This window comes from Gymnogyps californianus, chromosome 13 (assembly GCF_018139145.2).
Source record: "Gymnogyps californianus isolate 813 chromosome 13, ASM1813914v2, whole genome shotgun sequence".
Lineage (NCBI taxonomy): Eukaryota > Metazoa > Chordata > Aves > Accipitriformes > Cathartidae > Gymnogyps > Gymnogyps californianus.
The window spans coordinates 1365127-1386596 of NC_059483.1; positions in this window are offsets into that span (position 1 = coordinate 1365127).

The window sequence follows — 21470 nt, forward strand, 5'->3', positions numbered from 1 at the left end:
CTGGTGAAGTTCTGCTTTTAGCTTCAAATTGCCAGGGTTTCATTCGCATCCTCTCACAGGTCCATGTCCTGGGATTTGTATAGGAGAGGTGACTTTTTCATTCATTCAACTTGGCTTGAAAGCATCAAAAGTGTCCTGTTACCTTTCTTTCTTTTAAAACATGTTTAATTTATCATTCAAATAGTGCTTTAACTTCAAATCAATGTATTTTTAAAAAGTGAGACTTCATCTCACTTTCAATGCACATAAATATTGATGCACATATCAAATATAAAAACCTGCTGTTTGAGTAAAGTAATACACTAAAATGGTTAAAACGATTATCAGGATAGAATTTAAGGCTCTTCTTAATTTGCTGTCATGATATTAGATAACAGGATACAATAATTGCCTTTCTAAAATGTTTAGGTATTTGCTTAGATTGAATATGGATAAAAGTGTCTGTAGATGGTTGTGGTGTTGCTATCTTGGATAAAACACACGTTCTTTCTTTGCTGGCTGGATTCTGGTTGGAAAGGCTTGGGGACGGGACATTGGCCATGGTCTGCGGAGCCCATGGTGAGGGACAGCAGTGCCAGCCCGGCTCCCGGGAGGCACTGGTGAAACTGCAGAGCTCTGGGCTTCTCGTGGATGTGTAGGGTCAGGTAGGACTATTGATGCAGGTAAGCATAAATGGCTGAAGACAAGTTTGTAGAAATGGCTCTGAATCAGAATTCACAGATGGAGAAAGAGATAACTACTTGCTTTCTGTGCACCACAGATTTCTTACTTCCCCTTCTACAATAGAAAGAAGAACCTTCTACTTCTAGAAAATAAACTCTTTTTTTTTCTCCCACATTTATACAAGAAATACTCAGAGTAAAAATAGTAAATGGAGTAGAACAGAAAAACACGACAGGATTATTTGTATCCTCATAAGAAGCCCAGCAAAGCAAAGTAATAGGCAGGAAAACATCATGAGTGGGAGAGACAGAGGCACAGTAAATATCCAGAACTTCTCCATGGTTCAGCAGCTGTTTCTGTGTTATTAGTCCCAGCCCTTCTGTATTTTCTCTCTTTCTCTCTCCCTCTCTCCCCCTGGTGCAGTATGAACAAAAGCAACTGTTATTGCCTTTTTATGAGGGAGTCAAACTCTCTGCAAAGAGTAAACAATTTTTCCATCAGTGGTGTTCACGGCTGATGACATACAATGCCAGTAAATAGTTGTTTTGGTAATCCGATGGGTTGTTTCCTGGGGTTAGTGCTTTCCTATACCATTGCTCTCCATTATTCTGCTCAGGAGTAATACCGTGTCCTCCTGCAGCCCTGCCTGCTGCAGCCGGTTGTGTGTGACAGTAATGCTTGACACAGCTTGGGGGCGTGTGGTTCTCAGCCGGCTTGGTGGTAGTCGTTCTAATAACCCCGATAACCCTCTCCCATCGAAGTGATAGACCTGAAGCAGACGTCTATCGACAGCAATTGTATTACTGCTCGCATAGCTCCGCTGGTGTGGTGGGCACTCCGCAGACGAGTTGCTAAACAAGGCTGCTGATTTGTAAGAGCTTGCAATCAAAATCTGACACTCCTCTAGCATTTCGTGACTTTGTAAATATTGATGATTCTAAAAAATACACGTGGGAAGGGAAGCAGGAGGGGAAGCTGCCTGTGTGTCGCGGTGGTAATGTCAGGAAAACATCAGCACCTTTGCAGTTTCATTTCTCGAGGTGCTTGCTTACTGGTACCTTCCCATAATTGTAAGAGGATGACCCTTGAGACTCAGGGGTATGAACAGGCACATGGCACTGGGTGGGTCAAGAAGAAAGTGTTTCCTTTGTGCTATGGATTATAAAATGTCCTTCTCTATTCATTTTAATTAGCAGGCTTCAGACTGCCACATTGCTTGGTATCAGAGAAGAAGCCACATTCAGACTGCTAGAGCTAGCATTGAATAAGTCACGGATAATCCTGTAATTCAGTGACATGCACTGTGTTCCCTTTTACCTAACACGAAGCAGGACTCGCCGCCGCCGCTGGAGATGCCCTCCTCTGGGGGGGCAGTGTGAAAACAAGGTCTCACCTGCATCTTAGAATCAAAAACCACACAGCACTTTTCACACCGTGTTACAGATGTTAATTGGGGTGTTCTGGCCACAGTCCAGCTGGCCGGTGGAAGCCCTGTCTGCTTTAGTGTTCCCTGGAAAGGGTTGCTCTGCCTCTTTTTTTTTCCTAAAGTGCTGTGGAGTTTTGAGAGTGGCTTTGTCACGTAAAGCACCTCTACAAAGTGGAGATTAGTGGAAATACCAGGTATTGCTGTGTTTGCTATCCATCTGCTCTCCTCCTTTCCATAGCGAGCCTGGTGCACACAGCTCTTCCCTTCGTGAGCAACTCGGGTAGCCACTTGCTCTGAGAGCAACCTAAAATATATCCCGAATGTGGTCAGGCTCCTCGGGATCCAGTGGGCAAATCTGCTTGCGTTTACCACAACTACTATTAAGTGCATTTTCCTTCATTGAGGCAGTTGTATTTCATTTACAATGCAATGAAATTAAATTGATGGACATAAACCAGCAGTAAACGTAAGTAATGTAACAATGACTCAAATTCAGTAAATGTTTAGATAGGCTTCTTACAATGAGTTACAAACAAAACTCATGTGGTGCCCTCCGCTGAAATCTATAATTGGCTTTGATAGTAATATTAATATTCAATATATTCAGCTCATAATTGTTTTATCTTTCTTACTGATGTGTTTGTCTTTCCTCTGCTGCATCTCTGTCTTTATGTTAATCTGTCCCTTTTCTATGGTGTTACTTTCCCTGTGCTAGCACCAAGGCACCCTGCATGGCATTGCCGTTTCACTTGCGTGTGCCCAAAGCCAGCTACAACTTCTAGAATAAACTTTTTTCTTTACACAGCTTGTTATCCAGTAAAAGCATGTGGGCATCGCGGCAGCTCGTTTGTCTCTCTCTGCACCCATCTTAAAGCCGGTAACGAAGATGTGGGGTCTCCCGCGAGCAGCCGTGCTGCAGGACCCCTCCTGCCCCGCCGCACAATCGCACGGACGCTGGTGATTCCCTTCGCAGACGGGCTTCCCCTCCTGGAAACTTCCCCGTTATTTTACAGGGAAGCGATGAATCCCTGACAAAGAGCAAAGATTGCATCTCAGCAGGGGGCCTGTTCTGGGCTCTGTCACTCCGCTGATTACAAATGCATACAAATTAGACAAACAGAATAAATTATTTTCTTTTATGCTAATTTTGGCCTGGCCACCTGCACATTAACTAGTGTTGCATTTAATTGCAGAGAGATTAATTGCGGCAGGTTACACAAAGTGGATTTATTTTACTTTTGCACTCTTCTCCTGTTTTAACACCTTATTTCTGTTTTGCTGGTGTGTGCTTCAAATGTTAATCAAGTATTTAATGAAAGGCCTAAATGAAGGTCAAATTAGATTTCATTCACTTCCTAATCTGATTCTAAGGAAACCCAAAAGCCATGGGGTGGAAAGTGCAATACAATTGCAAAGTCGTCTTTTTTTTTTTTTTTTTAACATTATTTTGCTGTACGTATGACTTTATACTTCCATTTGTTACATTCAGTTGAAGGTTAATTACCCCTAACTTCTAGATAACAAAAATCTCTGAAACCCTGTATGACTTTGTTAGGGCTGATTATTGTGTTTTTAAATACATGTTTTGGTATCGTAGCGTTTCCATCCATGTGAATACCTCCTACTTCTCCCAGTGTTTGCACAGGTATAAAATGACTGCCAAATACTTCTCTGTGCCCATCTCACAGCCTGGTGTGCCGGGAGCATGTGGTTCCCAGCCTGGCCCTGGGAGGGCGGGAGCCGCGGGTGGTGCAGACCCGGGGATGCTCCATCTGCTCCAGTGGTCCGGGCAGCCGCTCCTCGCTCAGGGCTCTGTGAGTGGCACCCGCTGCGTCTCCTCGCTCCTCTTACGCTTAACATTTGCTGATGCAGAAAAAGGTAATACTTAATGTATGGTCTATACTTTATTTTTCATTTAGGTTTTATTCCCAAAGCAATTCTATTCTTCTGAGATTTAAAGTTACTGCATCGCTTTGAAGATCTCTTAGCCAGTTTTGTTTTAATAAATTTTAATTAATTCTACCTTCTCGTTTAGGTCTATCCTCAGGAGCTAATCTTTCTATGCTTAATGCATGCTAAAATGAGGTGTTTACAATAAAATGCAGAGTGCGTAGTAACCAAAGGTTGTATCATGTTTACTAAAGGACCTTGCTACGCTGAGAATGAAACGGCTGTTTTTTCCGTGGATTTGTGCTGATAATACTTCTGTACGGAAAAACAAACATGCGAGCAAACCAGACCTTCTTGCACACTTAGTTTTTTGGGGATGCATTGGGACGCAGTGTCTAGCCGGCAGAGGAAGCTCCCAGGAGGACCTGGAGGAGCAGCGGGGTGCCAGGGGGGCGGTGGTCCGTGGCACCATCGCTCCTGCCTCCCTTTGTTCCACGGTTTTCATGTGGAAAAGAACCGCACAGCAACTGTCAGCCTCCACGCGATGCCTCGGCCTGATCCCGTCCCTGCCGTTGGGTGGATATATTGGTGAGGTTGGTTTGGTTCCACAACGGAAAGTCTTTCACATTTGCAGGCGCGGTCTCTCCCCCCGATCCCTTTGCAGCAGAACGGGGTAGTTGTTGCCAGACGCGGGTGCTGCTCTTTGAACGGCGGCTTTCTGCACTTCTTTTAGAACATATTCCCCTCCCCTGGGGAGAATATACTTTTATCATCCTTGGTAAAATTGTAAATATTTCCCTTGCCCCACAAAAAGTAAAACAACAGCAAAAGCCTTCCTAACTTTCTGTGCGTGGGTATGTTTAAGGCACACGTGCAGCCGTGACACCGATCTGACAGGGCAGGGCACTTCTTGTGCTGGAAGAAGTTTAGTAGGAATCAGTCCGATTTGTCAATATGACAGCTTACTGTGTACGTGTACGTTTTCACTTGCATAGCCTTTCCCTCGTCTGTCATGCTTGCTAGTGGGGGCCCTTGCATTTGGGTTGAAGTCTTAACCAGTGGTGAGTTAAGTAGGGGGGAGAATGGGCAAAGCAGGGAGGATGGAGATGTGATTTCCAAAAAAAAAGTCGAAATTAAATCGTGTGGCAAGCAGGTGCCTGAAAGTATTGGTAATATCAAGGGTGGTGGTTGCAAAGAAAAGTTTCAGATGTTTCATTTGTACAGGAGATATACTGGTCCATAAGGATGGTCATAATCTGATAAAAAGCTGATTGATAGTTCATTTGCAGTTGGCATTGAAGGTTAATGGCATCTAATATAGCTAATATTCATAGAGATATAAAGGGAGGAATATTAACAGAAAATACAGTACTTTTATCCATATCTCAGAGAAAGTCTCACCGTTTAGCTTCATGTCTTGGATCAGTGTGTAAGCGGCGAAAGAGCACGTGAAAGAAGTGACCGTGTCTGCAGGGCGGCTGAAGCGGCTTGTGTGATGCCCGTTGAGGTGACCGACGGAGGACCGCTGCCCTGAGCATCCCGAGGGGCTGCCGCTGAGCGGGGCACAGGGGACCCGGTGTGCCAGGGTGCTGCGACCTCGCCTGTGCCGTCCGTTAGTTAAGGAGCAGGTTGTCCCCGAAGCCGCAGCGCGGGAGCAGGGGCGAGCTCAGTCCTTGCGTGGGTCTGGCGGGCGGCTGCCCCCGTTGCTGCCCTCGGGCTGGCGGCGTTTCACCCGGTCCATGCGCGAGGGAGGAAAATCGAGCAGTAATAAAGGACGGCAGCGTCTGGCCCAGGTTCCTTCTTCCTCATGGCTTTTCCCGGCAAAATGGCTTTTCCCAGGGGGATGAGGTATGAGCTCAGTGGCACTGCGCTCACAGTGATGACAGGGATCTCGCCACACGGGTCAGAGGTACCAAATGATAGAACTGAAAAATCAGTCATCAGAGAGAATTTTATTTTTTTAGTGGATTAAAGGTTTCAGCTATTTTAACAAATTTTCAGGAGTCTTCGAGAAAAAGGAGACTAATTTTCAGGGCACTGCTCAAAATGAAGTGTCTCTTTTCTTCTCAGCCTGCTAGTAGAAGGAAACATTAAATGGATTACTTGTATAATTACTTATTTATTATTTATTTGTCCTACAGAATGAAAAATCTGCTGGTGGCTCAGTTCTTACTGGAGGTTTCTCTCTTTGGCAAAAACACAACTTGCAATCCCCGAACTGAAACAACCCTTCAAGTGCTCAGGGGCTGCTCGCTCCTTATCAAAGCTTTTTTCTGTGCATTTTATTTGTGTAGGGTGAGCCTGTACAAGGAACTGAGAATTTCTGTGGTGCACTTCTGCCCTCTCCAGTGTGAACATCCAGTGCCATTTCTGAAAACCATCGGGGAAATCCTGTGTACAAAACCCCGTGTGTTTCTGGAGACAGTGCATCCCTTGAACCGGGCACAGAGGCAGCAGGTGGACGTTCAGATTCCAGGCTGGAGACATGAACATAAACCAGTCCTTTAACTGTTGCTCTGGCATATTTGAGGAACTTTTCTTCCAATTTCAAACTGAAAAATGTAACTATCCTTACTAGTTTTATGGACCTGATTTCGCACTGTTACAATCTCACTGCTTTTGACGGAGCTAATCCTGCCGGTGGTGGTGCCGGGCAGAAGACGAGCACCGTTTGCACGGCCGCACGAGCTCTGTGTGCGCTCGCCGCCTTCCCGCGCTGCTGCCCGGGGCAGTTTCCGGCACACGGGGTGGCTACACGAGCCGTCGCTGTGATTTCTGGAAGAAGGGGTGCAAAACAGCACGTGCCTTGTGGCACGGAGTCCTTAATTATAGAGTCTAATGAACTTTCTCTGTAGAAAAATCATAAAAGCGTGCTGCCTAGGTAAGGAGATATTTAGCCCTTTACCTCCTTTTTCCTTGGAGGATCATTTGCATCCTTCCGGTGCGCGAGGATCACATCCCGTTCCTCTCTCCGTTGCCATCATCGGTGGTACCACCTTTGCTCCCGCTGGGGAGGTCTACAAACAAGGAGACATTAAAGGTCATCGAGCAGCTTCTCTGCTGTCCCAGAACAAACCTGTGTGTGAGTTCCCATCATGATCTAGGCCAGCTCTGGACATTTTGCAAGGGAAATAGTATTAAAACACCCGTTCTTTCATTTTAGGGAATGCACACACTAACAGTGCACCTTTGTGATACTCAGTCCCTTTGGCTTTCAATCAAACTCCCAAGATCAAGCAGGTCTTTGTTTTAAAGTGGGCTATTTGTATTGATTGCTGCCCCACAGTTACGTGTGAGGAATTTCTTTGGGTTTGAGAATTGACTGTATGTAACTGGACTTGCATTTATGAATCCCCCTTCTGCCACAGAATGCGTGCCTGAACTGCATTTTTTTTTTTTAATTCCACTTCTATCAATTTGTAAGTAAAGGTCATTGTTATCTTAAGATCTCGTGGTGTTTCAGGCAAAAGACCAAGTTCTTGGGTCAGGCTCGGCCCATTGATTGGTGACCCATTATTGGGTGATTGTACGCAGTGTAGCAGTTGTATGAATCGTGGCATTTACGTCTCACTTATTCCTAGAGATGCTCACTGGCTTTAATAGGCTGTGCTTGTGCCTGCCTGTGTTAATAACAGAATTAACTTCTCCTCAGTATAAATTTTTTCATCTGAATGATGATGCATGAACCCACAAAAAGGAGACAGCTTGTTGCTCGGTGTTCCCTGTTGTGTTTGTACGTACCGCAGGCTGCACTGTCCCGTATTGAATCTCAATGAGAAGCAAGGAGTCCCAAAGCAGAGAGTCAAATGTTTAGACCAGATTAACTTGCTCTTTTTTTTTTTTTCCCCCTATACTTTTTAATAATTGTGGATCCATACCTATCGGCTTACCTGGTAACTTCTGGTGGAATGAGTGTTATTCTTTGGGTTTCCTCGTATTCAACTGAAAGTGAAAGGTGGAGACAACATGAGAGAGTTCTTTTTCACATTATTATTTGCTTTTGAGGTCAGGCAATTATATTACTGTGTCAGCATTACTCCCTGCCACAAGGCACACAACAGAATGTGCTTGATCTAATAGATCTACTACATCATGTATGGGCATTGTTCAGTATGCCACCAAAATCCCAGTTACAAATTAACCCATAAACAGCCTCAAAAATGGGCCTTATTAAAATAATGATTCTTCTGTAACTTGTGTAACAATAATAATGATAATAGAAAATTTCAGCAAGTAAATAACTCATTAGAGTTTTTCCGCAAATCCTGGAATTATGCTGAGCTACACCGTAATGCATGGGTTGGTAAGAGGGACAAAGATTTGCTTCGAAAATGTAGTTGGGGATGTGAAGAGGAGATCAGAAGCAGAAGAGGAACTAAACGCGTTTCCACTGAAGTCGGTGCGTGCAGCAGAGCCTTCCCGCCGCGTGCTGGGAGAGGCGTGCAGGCAGGCACAGCTCTGGGACCCCGGGTAGCACCGACGGGAGGCTGCAGCCTGGAATTTACTGCCCAAATGGACTTGGTCTGGGGGCTGGGTTTCCGTATGTTGGGTGGTTTTTTTGTTTTTTTTTTTTTCCTTTGATCATTTCTTCTGTTTTCAGAAATATGAGTGTTAGGAGAAGCCCGAGGCGTGCCGATCCAGTTCAATTCCTAGGCGACTCAGCCTTGCAAAGCAGCCCGCGGGGAGGAGCGGCTCTCCTCCCTGCGCAGGGATGGCAGGATCGGGCCTGGGGATGCCTGATGGCTGCTCCCCCGGCTCTGTGAAAGGAGCATTTCTTGCGGCGGCTGCAGCCTTGCGCACACCGATGGGAGCGACCGTACGTGCCTTTCACGTGGCGATTTGAAGCACGCAGCAGCTATTTTAAATAAGAACCCGCTGCTCAGTTGGCAGCTGCCTGTTGAGCCCAGCGCTTGTTTGCATCTGGGTAACAACCACCACGGTGTTTATGGTAAGGGAGGAAATGATGGGAAACCACACTCGGGGTGAGCGGGGCACAGAATTACCCATGTCCCCAGGTCACCAAGGTAAGGGATGAGAAGATGGCAGGGCACATGCCGGGTCACCTGGGGACACGAGTAACTGCTTCCCCATCGTCTCCTCCCTTATCATAAACACCCAACAGCAAGTAGCTTCAATTTTTATTTCATTTGCCTAAGTATGCTTTCCAGATTTTATTGGAAAATAACAAATTTCCCTTTTTGTTACCATATAAGCCATCTGAGCAACTCAGCTGGGTCTCTTTGGCAGTGCTGAAACCTCCCGTTTTTCTTGTGAGACTTTCCTTTCTGTTTCAATATTGTCATCTTTGTTTTCTCAGGCAATAACTTTTATGGGAAAACAAACAGAACCACAGCAGCACACTAAAGTGGGAGCAGGGGAACGCTGTTATCTGGGAAGCAGAAATTGAAACAGGCTGTTTTTGTCTTTTAGCATGCAAACATATGTTTCAGCCAAGCAGTCGCCAACCTAACTTATTTTAACCTTTGCGAGAAGACATAGAATTCACTCACCTAATCAAAATTATCGTGGTTATCGGTACGATTCGTTAGTGTCTTTACAACGGAGTTGGCTGGATTCAAACAGAACAGCAAGGGAATTTTTTCTATGAAGATGTGTACATCGAGGTGAAATCTCAGTATTTCAAACCAGTAAATAACGGCAAAGAACTTCATGACAGCAAAAAAATGACGAGTGTTGTCCGTCTCTCGTGAAGCCAAGCAAATAACCCATCTGTGTCACCCAATTCTGTTCAGTTCCTAAATAAGCAATATCCCTTCATCTATAATCAGCGTTCACATCTAATTTCACGCTACGACAGTCTGTTGTGAACTGTTCGTGACCGAGGCCCGCAAACGTCCCGTGGCTCTGTCTTGCCTTCCAGTGACATTTACGTGCAGGACTTGCCCCGTGCAAAGCACAAACCCGCGAGCCCCAGCCCTCCCGGCAGGCTGTACGTGTCGGCAGCTCTGCTCAGTGTACGGCGGGGAAGGCGCGGGCACGTGCAAAAGTTTATAGACTGCATTGGCAGAATTTATCTGAGAGGAGCGTGCCGAGCCTGCGCAGGCAAGCCTGAGCCTGTGAGGAAGGCTGAGCGTGCACCAAAGGTGTTAGATGGGTTTATCCAAAAGCAGTAAAGATCCTTCCTCTGTTTAATTACCGAGCCGTCAAGGCAGGAGCAATGGAAACATCCTTCTGCCTTTGGAAGGTGTTTCATGGGAAGAACAGATACTGCGCTAAGAGCTCTTTCAGGTAACGTATGCAGGCACCACAAGAGCCGAAAGTGGGAGGCTGAACCAGAGGAGTGTGCGGGCTTCACAGGGCGGGAGACTAATCGTTGGAATAAAATACCAAGCAAAAAGTGTGAATTTCTGTGTTTCCTAATGCTCTTTCGGAACATCTGTTTTGCCCAGCTTCAAGTTAGTGGATTAAACAGAGGTAACAGGGTCAAATTCTGTAGCTCATGTTACACAAATGGCCAGCAAGCAGGTTAATTAGCAAATGAAATGATCTGCCCTTGAAAACTTTTCATGTATCACTTTTTTTTTAGGGTGAATAGATTGATCTGTCTCCAAGCTTTGGCTCGAGCCTGAATGGAAAGGATTGCTGGTTTAAGGGTGGCTTCTGTAATATAATCATTGCTTTGAAATGTGGCAAAGTGGTGTGAAGAAAATAGTCTCTCAGATTGTCTTGGATTTTTAAGAAAAACTGGCCAGGCTATGTGTACCCAGCTGGGGGGTGATGGTGAAGAGAAAGCAAGAGGTGGGTTCGTTCTTTTTATTTAGGCAGCTTCTATTAACACCTTGACATACTAATTCCTTGTGTTTCAGGAAACAGTAATTTTGCATAAGCACATCTCTCTTCCTACCAGGACTCAAAAGCTGCTTTTTCTTCCTTGTCCGTGTTTTATAGCGATACCCCATCAGCTGAAACAAGCCTTATCCTTTCGGTGCCTGGTGGAAACTGTCCGAGGGCCGGGTTCCCAGGGCCGCGGGGATGGACTGCAGTCGCCCACGGGAGGAGATCGCATCCTCACCCACTGAGTACAGAGCTTGTCTCCGAGAGGCTGAACGTTTACTCACTCACTAAGGGAGGAAACCTAAAAACACTATATCTGGTGAAGATTGCCATAACAATAGTGTTACAACTATTTTGACAGTGATTTGCAAGAAGAGGATGATATTTGAGAATATGAGTCAGATTTCCCAACACCCTGAATATATTTTTCCACGAAATTCTATCTGGTTTGATAACAGGTGATTATTTTCTTAGCGGGTATCTTTGCTCCAGGAATAAATTAATTTTTTTTTTTTTTTTTGGTAAAATCTATCTACTGAAAATATCTCTTTCCCACAGTACAGCAATAAAAGTACTTTGAAGCAAGGACAGAAAATAAATGCATGAGCAGATCTGGACATACACTTAAGAGATGTATGAGGAAAAGAAGAGGCAGCCCAGATTTATTATTGGATGACTCCATTTTCATCTCATGTAATTCTCCTTAATAAAGTTACACCAAAATAAAATTGAAGTAATATACTGTTAGCCCTGTACACAGTGGCTAAGAGGAAGGATGTTTACACCAGTGTGTAACTCTGTGCTTGGATGTGCAGAGGATCCTAACAGGGAGCAAAGAATTTGCTAAGGAGGTGAACAATTCAGCTCCCCGTGAGATGCTGGTGCAGTCCGTGCTTTCTCTGAGCTCCCTAGCCTTTTCCTTTTTTTTTTTTCCCCAGTTAAGAATAAAACAAGCAAAGTGCCTGCTTGGCAGTTTATATTAGGTCTTCCCCGCCTCAGTTCTGTAGTCACCGATGTGTGTCGCTGGCCCGTGTTGCATCCCCGCGCGTGCTTTCTCTGCAGTGGGGCAGGATGAGGGCAGAGCAGCAGCCCTGACCCCCGGGTGAGCGCTCACGGGGGGCACTGCTTGCAGCGCAGCAAGTTCAGTTTTGCAGCTGATTTGCTTCCCCTGCCTCCCTGCGCCCACCGTGTAACAGCGCGGGTTACCGATGCTTCGTGCCTGACTTTTTCCCGGGGTCAGGCACCGCCACGTTCCCAGCCGCTGCAACACGTTGGGTCCGTACAGGTGCCCCGACGTACTGCGTCTGGTTCTTTTGTCGTCAGCGCTGAGGGAAGCCTTTAGCATTTTAATATCACGTTAAATTCTTAAACCCCAGCAAAAATGGTGCCAGCGAATATCAGAAGTAATGAAACTGCCACAGGAGTTGTGGAGTTATTAAAAAAGGCAGCAGTAGTGAATAAATTTAGCCATCCTTCCATAACATGCAAAGTAATGAATAGTAAAGACAGGAGCTAGTGAAGATGCTGGCGCGAGGAGCCTGGTCCTGCCCCTTCCTTCCCGTGGCTGGTGGCACTAGTGGCTTGCATGTCTTTGCTTTGGTGGCTTGCATGTCTTTGCTTTGTGCAGGGGCAGAGGGATGGGGGGCCCCGGGCACCCCTGGGGCCCGCAGCTGCGCGCTCTGGGCTTGTCTGGCGGCGGAGGTCCTCGCTCACCACGGAGGTGGGAGGGATGCCCGGCCCCTGTAAACGGGTTACTTTGTTGGCATCTCAGCCTTAAATAGCTAAAAGAAAAGAAATTATTAACAGCATGGAAACCGCTTAAGTACTTCAGGTAATTAGAAAATATGTTAGCGCTTTCAAATAAGTTAAATTAAATGTGTATTAAATAAGTACCAAAAGAGAAGCAAGTGCCAGGCATTAAATGAGTTATGAATAAAACATTTTTGCAACGTTACCCAGTAATTTAGATAACTTCACTCAGTGCATAGGTGGGAAGTGGTTTCAACTGAACAAGCCTTTAACGTCTTCCCAAAGTGTAAAGCAGGGGGTGGGCGGCCCTGAGCTGGTTTGCGGGGGGTCTGTCGCCTGTCCCCGGGGGCACCAGCCGTCGCTGGTGGAGCGGGTGGCCTTCCCTGAGGAAAACACTTGCATTGGCTGTGGCCGTGATGCCCGAAGCTGGAGAGGACAGGCAAGGACAGGCAGGGCTGCCCGTCCCTGGGGAGCCTCCTGCTCCTGAACCCAGACAGCTTTTTGAGAGCACACGAGATGTCGTAGCCGAACCCACGGATGTCTGCCTGGCCTCGTGCAATGCTACACTCAGCAACGGGCACCTGCGAGATGGGTACCGGCCCCGGGCCCAGGGATGGAGACAGGGATGCGGGGCGAGAAAAACCTGGGGGGAATTGCATCTGGAGCCCACGGTTTTCAAACAAGCTCTTGCAAAGCAGTTCAAGTTTTTTAATATTATTATAAATATTTAAATGTGTTAAACGAAAGCGTGAGTGGGTGTCGGTTCATTGAGCATCTTTGAAATTAAAATAATGAAACAAATGACCTCTGCTAAATAAAATAGCGGCCCCAAAAGCTTTGCAGCGCACAGTTCAGCTGTGGAGTCTTTTCATAGTTAACACTAACCGAAGGAGCGAGCGCCGGGGTCAGGGCTAATCCTCGGGAACACAGAGGCCTCGGAGTCTGAAAGTGCATTTGATTGCTTCAAAGGCAGCTCTTGAAATAAAAAAAAGAGCCCTCCTCCACCCCCTCCCCTGTCTTTAAATGCATTTTTCAGACTCGCTGCCGCAGTTGCTGCCCCCAGCAACTCTGCTGCAGCCCGGGGGGAGACACACGGAGCGTGCTCCCAGTGCCCGTGCGTGGGGAGGGATGCTGGGAGGGAGGGATGGAGGGATGCCGGGAGGGATGAAGGGAGGGGTGCCCTGCTGTCCTGCGGCCCCTCCCAACCCAAAGTGGTGGGACAAATCCCCAGGTTTTCATAGCTTTTAGTCATTTCCTGGGCAAAATGGCTAATACCACCTGCTCCTGTAACGCACAGCGGGATCTGAATTTGTGCCGCCGTAGCCTGGGGTCTGTCCCGGTGGCCCCAGGCCCTGGGCTCCCCTCTCTGCCCGCTGCCCCGGGGCCGGCAGCCCCTCGCCCGCTGCCCCGACGGAGGGCATGTGTGCAGGGGGACACGAGGAGCTGCTTTAATGGCCTGGGCCGTGCTGGCACTGGGGGGTTTTGCTTCTGATTGTGGAGCTCGTGTCAGTTCAAGCTTCCTTCATCTCAGCTGCCTTCCCCTAATCCAATTACATCCGATATGTCACTTGTACCATTTTGAAATTACCTCTATGTCCTCCCCAGACTTAACTAACCAGTAATGGATCATAATTTTATTGTACTTTGGGCCATAAAAGTGTATTGTATCTTGCCATGAAATATCTTTATAAGCCTCAGCAGCTGTTTTGTATCCCCTTTTTGCTTTATTTTATTTCATTTCAGCAGCAATCCATACAGAACGGGCACACCGAGGAGGCAGCACAAAGCTGTGTTATCTTTCACCGGAAAATATTTCTTAACTAATAATTTGATTCCTCCTAGAATTGTAAAGCAATAACAGAAATTAAAACAAAAGCCTGATTAATTAGAGGATAAATGGCAGCATGCCCCAGTGCAGAGCTGCGAGCAGGCAGCGCCTGCCCCTCTGCCGCAGGCAGCACGGGCAGGAGGAGAGGAGGAGAGGGCGGCTGACAACCTGCACGGAACAGGGCGGTTCGGTCAGTACGGGCGCTGTAGCCTGTTCTTTTTTCTTTAAGTGTACCTTAAAACTAATTTTAAGACTTTCCCTTTTCCTAACTTGCTGCCGAGTGTATCATCTCCTCTGTTGCTCATTTAAAGCGGTCTTCCCAAACTCAAATTTCTAGATTTATATGTAAATGCACTGTAGATCAATTAAAAGATAAACCCAACTTTTATGTGGGAATATAGAAGGAATAAGCTCAATAAAATGTAATCCTCATATCCCGATCTCTGTATACAGTGATCAGAAAGCAATTAATCAGATTATTTTTTATCCCCCAATAATTATTTTCCACTTTGTGGTCATTTTTTTGTCTATCATTTATAGCTATAGAATATTTTTATAACAAAAAAGATAAGCTCTGCGTAGAGGATCTGTTTTGATCAAAGAGACAGCCTAATGAATCATGCTAGGAAATACAACCCAGGGTGACCCTTGTGTGAAAAATACTGTCATCAACACGATGATTTCTATCTGTATTTTGCAGAAAAATCCTGCTTTGGGAAGGCACCAGGTCCGCTGGGCTGAAGAGAGGGGCCGAAGTGAAGCGCTGGCAGAGAAGGAGCGGAGGCGGGATGCTGCCCGGAGCTGGGCTGCCTCAGCCCCGCCGAGGGTCTGGTGAGAGGGAAGGACTTGCAGACGCCTAGGTGTTATTTATTAATAGCTATGGTTATTGTTTGTCCAGGCAGCGCCGGATTCATAACGAAGCGGGTTGCAGCCGGTGAGGGTGTCAGAAGTTACAGCGGCTTGTATCCCGAGTGGAGCTGGGCGCCGTCTGCCTGTCCTGCGGGGCTGGGGACCCTCTGCCGCTCCCCAAAACCCCGCGACGGGCATTGCTGTCTGCGGAGCCAGCTGGGAGCCCCGTGTGCGGGGTAGGTCAGACTCAGGGCTGAGCCAGCGTCCGCGCCGTTTGGGTGGGTGTGATGTGTTTAAAATACGCTGACGGGTAAGCGAGGTGAGGGTGCTTAGCAGAAGATAATGGTGGTCAGCGTTAATACAGTAACTAAACTGCGAACTGCTGGATGCGACCCACCATGTCTCTTACCATAAACCAACTTTTGATTCCGTATCTTATCATAATTCTCATATATGAAAGGCTCTGAACATGGGGACGGGGGACTTGATTTACAGTTATTAGGACGCTTGGCCTGTAGCCAGTAAATTGCCTTTGCTTTTCAGGGGTGGTGTTGGTTTGTGCTGTACTGAAATAACACTGGAAATCATAATAAAAAAAAAATCCATATCTCATCACAGTATAATCACACAAGCTACCTTTTCTTCTGATGAACAGTCCTACAGGCAAGATAAACTTTTCATTATCCTTGAACTTTACATGTGCTACATGTTTCAGAATTTAACTGTGGCTGAGAGATGCATACGCAGCCTAATCTTGGCTTTTTGTAAGTGCCGAGGAGATTTAATACCATAGCACAAGAGGTCACTTCGGTCTGCCACGTTGACTCCCATTAGGGAAGCCAGCATATTTTAAAAATAATATAAGCATAAGCGTCTGCCATACTTGAAAATAAGATGCTGGCTCTCCAGGTAATTAGGAGACCTTAAAAAAGAAAAAAAAAGTGCCTAAGTCTACTTCCAGGTGGCTGTATACCCAGCTGCGAGGAACAGGTAAGGAGGGTTGATAGGTGCAGCTTTACTTCCCTTGTGATGTAGGAAATCAATGGAGAAGAGAAAGACACAGTGTATAAATTAAAAATAAGCAGCAGCAGCAGCAGCAGCAGCGAAGAAAAGGCTGGTAAGCCAACATTTCCTGGGAGGACAGAGAAGAAAAGAGAAACTCACTTGGCTGCTACTTAATTTAGACATGCTTAGGGACTTCTCTCATATACACTTAGATTTTCGTGACTGTTTGCTGGAGAATTTTTGAGAGGTTCTTGCCGAGTTGCCATGGCAATGTCTGTACTGCAAACGCTGCATCCGCTGCCCGGACGGTGCAGCCGCCTTCCCGGAGAAACAGAAATACACTCGGATTTTTTTTTATTCTATTTTGTAGCTTTAAGGGTTGAAAATATTTGATAGTTCTGACTCTCAGCCCAGTGTGGTTTCCAGGTGGTTTATAGACTCCTCTGCAGCAGTCGCCTTCTGTACAGGGCAATACAGCTGCTGGAGGGGGAGCAGGACTCGCCTCATACCCCATGCACCTGAGCCTGGCAAAGGGAGAAGAATAATAGTGACCTGTTGAAGGAAATTTTCAGTGTGAAAGCTGAAATGGCATTCATTTTATAACCCTAATGACAAGCATTTGTGGGGAATCAAAGGATTATATAGGCTTTTTCTTTTGCTTCTTTAAAGCAGGGGGCACAGAGATGCTGTGTAATTTTTCATGTGCTCCGCAGAAGAGCAGACGTGGCCAGCCGGGTGCTTGTGCTCCGCATCCATTTCTCAGGTGCTGTGCTGTGCCAAGCAGGGACGTTCCTGGGCCTGAGCAAAAGGTGGTATGGACACACAACGTGAGACTGAAACCCGTGACATCTCGAGAAACGGCATTTGCAGGGGTGTTCCCAAGAGGAGCAAGGGGCAGGGTGCCAGCAGCGGGTACCTGCCGGCGCAGAGCCTGCAGGCAGTCAGCAAAGGCCTTTATCTCTGCGCAGTCTGGCTATCAGGTCTGGAGCTGGTCAGGGTCGAGAGGAGAAACGTGGCTGGGTTGGTCTCGGCCCCCCGGCTCCAGAGGGAACGGCCAGGGAGAGCTGGTGACTAACGCGTGGCCGTTGTGTCCTTTGCAGAACCACTGAGGCTGCTGGAAGGACTCCGACCGATGCCATTAGACTTTGGGTAAGGCTCTGAGTTACTAAATCATCACAGTTTCCCTTCCCTTCTCTGTAAAATAGACAAATACACCAGGAGGGTTAAGTCCAAGATGTCCAAATTCTCATTTAATAGTAGCTGCAGGAGCAATCCCACAAATTCCCCAAACCTGCTGTTGTTTAGATGTTAGACTACAAGAACTGCATCGGCTGCAGGCCACTGGCATGACTGAAATGTTCCTCTTGGCTTCAAAGGTGTTGAATGGAGCTTTTGATCCCCACTCGTGATTTTTATTTCAGTTTTCAAAAAAGTTCACTTCAGCTATTTATTTTAACACTGAGAAAATGGATAAATGTTAATTTTAAATTTCTTTTTATCTACTTCAAAAGGAATTTTTTAGTGCTTTATTTTTAAAATGTGAAGTTTGTGGAACTTGTAAATAATTTTTTGTGGTGGTCTTTAAAAATAGGTTTTTGCTTTATTTTTTCAAATCACCACATACATTTCTTGTATTGATGTGCAAGGAAAACCCAAACCCCTATTTCTGAGGAGTTGTTTTGGAACTTAATAAAACCACATACATCAAACAACTACAGATGGTGGTTCATTTGCTTTACTTTTATTCCATATCAATCAAACCCACCGAAGTATCTTGGGTATTAGGAACACAGCATGTTCAACTGTAGAAACACATTTTCAATTATATCATGGCTATTGATCAAAACTCAGTAAGCTGTATCTCAGAAGATATTAAGAGTTCAATCTGAAGATCAATCAATTTTCTTAATCTTAATTGCTCACTGTAGCAAAGGGGTTCACTTTGAGCGAACTACAGACGTTGGACTAAACCCGGCAGAAGTACTGCAGACCGGGGTGTGGAGAGCAGACAAGCTCAGGAGAGCGTGTGTGCCAAAAAGCTACCGTTTTATCCAGTTCTGTTGGTTGGCCATCCTACAAAATGTACCCCTTGATGTGAGATTGCCTTCAAAGCGGAGCTGGGCAGGCGCTGCTGTGGGTGCTGGAGCTGCGTGAGGCTTAGCACAGGCAACCGAGCTGTCCCTTGAGGTGCGCCCTGTCCTTATCGGTCTGCTGATGGGTTAATTTTTGTTGTGAACTGCAGTGATGTGTTTGTCACTGACATTTTGGCAAGGAGCATATCTCTCTGAAGGTGTTTACAAAAGCAAGTGTAACTCCGGAGATGCTCCAGATTGCTTAAGAGTTGTGCTAATGCATATCAACATTTTTAGCTTAATCTTTATTCAGGCCTTAGCCAATAACTTACCCACTTGAGTCACAACTTGCATTTTTATTTTAACCGTGAAGCATCAAGAAAGGCACTTGAATCATTGATTCCTCTAGAATTGTCTTCAGACGGTATGGCATATTCAAAGCTCCGAGTGGATGAATGTGCTGTGGGATGGGGTTGTTGGCCCCATCCATCACATGTCTTTGCAAGGCTCACTTGGTCCTGCTGCACGCGTTGTGGCGGATAAAGCCAGTAAAACTGAATGTCAGAGACGTCTCTTTGTAGAAGAGAAATTTGCAGCATTCAGGGAAAGTGTACGTCGTTGGTCCTTTAGGATCAGAAGGATTTCAGAAAGGGCCTCTTTGATCATTGAATAGTTTTTTGGGCAGCCATAGCAGACAGACATAAACTTCTGCAAAATCTGGTTGGTTTTGCTCTGTCTGTAAGAGCGTTCCAGTCCCACCCGGGAGCTCCTGCTCTGAGTTGGTGCTGGGCAGTTTTCTCTGTGCCCGTGCCTCTTGCTGCTTTGCTCACAGCAGTGGAAGCTGTCAACCAGAGCAAGACAAAGTTGTGCTGCGGCAGCTTTTGAGTTCTGGCTTGTCTGCATGGTGACCTGGAGGGCAGCCGCAGTCGGCCTGAAGGCCTCCGTAAGGGAACAGCTATACACGTTGCATATAACAGAACTGTCCGTTTGCGGCCTCCAGCCTTTTCCGCATTAGCGTTCTGCAGCGGTGCGGGGGCATTGCTTCACTCCCCTTCTCAAGCAGTTTGGTTTAGAGCTCATTGGTATTCCCAGTGACGGCGGTAGGAAAACTTTCATTTATCATGAGTTGTGCCTCTAATGAAATATCCATTTCCCAAATCAACCGCTCAAATTTCCTGTCACTTGAATGACTTGATATAGCATTGGAAGTATTGCCTTCGAGTGCTAACAACCGCTGAGCACTAATGCACAGAGGAAAGGCTCTGAGCCTCTAAAAGCTGAGTTTTCTTGCCAAAACAAAGTATGCGACAGGCGGGAAGAGTTTTTCTAAGATCTATGCCCTCTTAATGGTGTCGCATCTATGACTGTGCTTCTATATTAGTACTCTCCTGCCATAATTTTTACTTAAATGAGCTCTAAGTACGGAAAGTGCAACTCTAGCTCATGCTGTTGATGAAAGGAGTCCTTTCCACCTTGCCTCCTGGCTTTTCCACCCCTGGGCTGCCTATCCCTGCCCTTTCCCCTATGCTGACATTAATCTTCTTTTGCTCTGCTTGTTTGTACTCTCTGGTTTCCCCTCTGCCCGCTGTCTTCTGTGCTACCAAAGCCAGAGCCTTCTAACGAGCGATAAGTAGCATTAACCACTCTCGTGGTCACGGGCTTATTTCATTGACTTCACAGAGCTATTGTATTGGCAGTGTTCTCGTAAAACCCTATGAAATGATGTGTCATCCTTCTGACTTCTAAAATGCGGTATTTTCAGGATTTTGTTTAAAATGTGGAGTTTTAAGCCAAGACTCATTCTATTTGGCAGTTAGTTTAATTACATCTGAGCTCGCTTTAGACGGCGTTTGCAGCTTCTGCCGTCACAGGCAGGGCTGGGCCGGCCGCGCTGGCAATGAGCTGGGAACAGCGTTAGGGCATTGGCTGTGGTCCAGGAAAACCTCTGGCAACAGACATTAAAGAACATGTTTTGTAAGAGCAGTATCGGTTCACGATGAGGATGCAAAGCCTGACAAAGCGTGCCGAGCAAGCTACGGAAATCAAAAATCGTGTAAGATGCATTCGCTTTGGAGGCATTGGAAAAAATAGAAGAGATACTTGTAAAGGTTGATTTTTAAATGATGGAGGAGGAGAGGAAGAATAGAAAGCTTTACCTTGAAGAGATAGGTAAGAGAAACAGGCGAGGAACCGCCATGTTGCCTTGTGGTTCCTAGCAGTGATAATATTACTAAGAATATGAAAAAATAATTAATGATTATGGTGTGAAGAAGGGCAAAAATTAAAGACATTTTTTCTATGATGTTATATTCTGTATTCTATTTAAAAATAAATAATTTACTGTTTGTGATTTATGTTGTTAATTTAAGTTACATTTTTCTTGATTATGAGACTGCAGTAGATTATCATGTTTGCAGTGCCAAAGGCTGTGTTATGTCTTTTATAGAAGACAAAGTCCTGGCCTATGTGTTTTGTGATTCAAGTTTCAAATTAAATTATTCACCTCTGCCTCTGTGGTTTTGTACCCTGTTCAAGATATGTGCTAGCAGTGCATTCTTGTATGCCAAGAAGATGTTTTGGTTTTTTATCTTTATGAATGACCACATTATTTATTTGGAATACACGGAACGCCAACAAGTACTCATGCAAGCAGCAAGCAAAACCTCACAGCAAACAATGTGACACTAATCTGTTGTTTGTGCTAAAATACAGAAAGGAAATTACTGCTTGGCTGTCATGAAGCTCATAAAGGAAAAAAAGAAAAATGCCACCGAAAAAGAATAAGCTTCAAAAGAAAGTTCCATTATCAGTTTGTTTCATGCCTTGTAGCTCCAGCTGCAAACAATCCCTTTCATAAATACACCCTCAAGATAAATGGCAGCACAATTGTGGTGGTATCGGTGAGATAAAACCACAACTCTTCTCCGTTTGGGGGAGGGAAGATCTGCTGAGACTACTGCTTTATTTTGTTGCATCTCATCACCGTCTTGGGGGAGAAAATGAATATGTATCGTCTGTTATCTTGTCATTTTTGAGCCAAACATCTTAAAATACATTTTCTGTGAAATAACCCTAGGGATTTCAAGACCGGGATAAATTATTAGAGCAATTTGAGCTCGGAGTCCCTGTACTTGCTTTAAACATGGCAAAAGCTCTTCCTAGTATATGAGGCTTACTTTTGCTTAGTAACCAA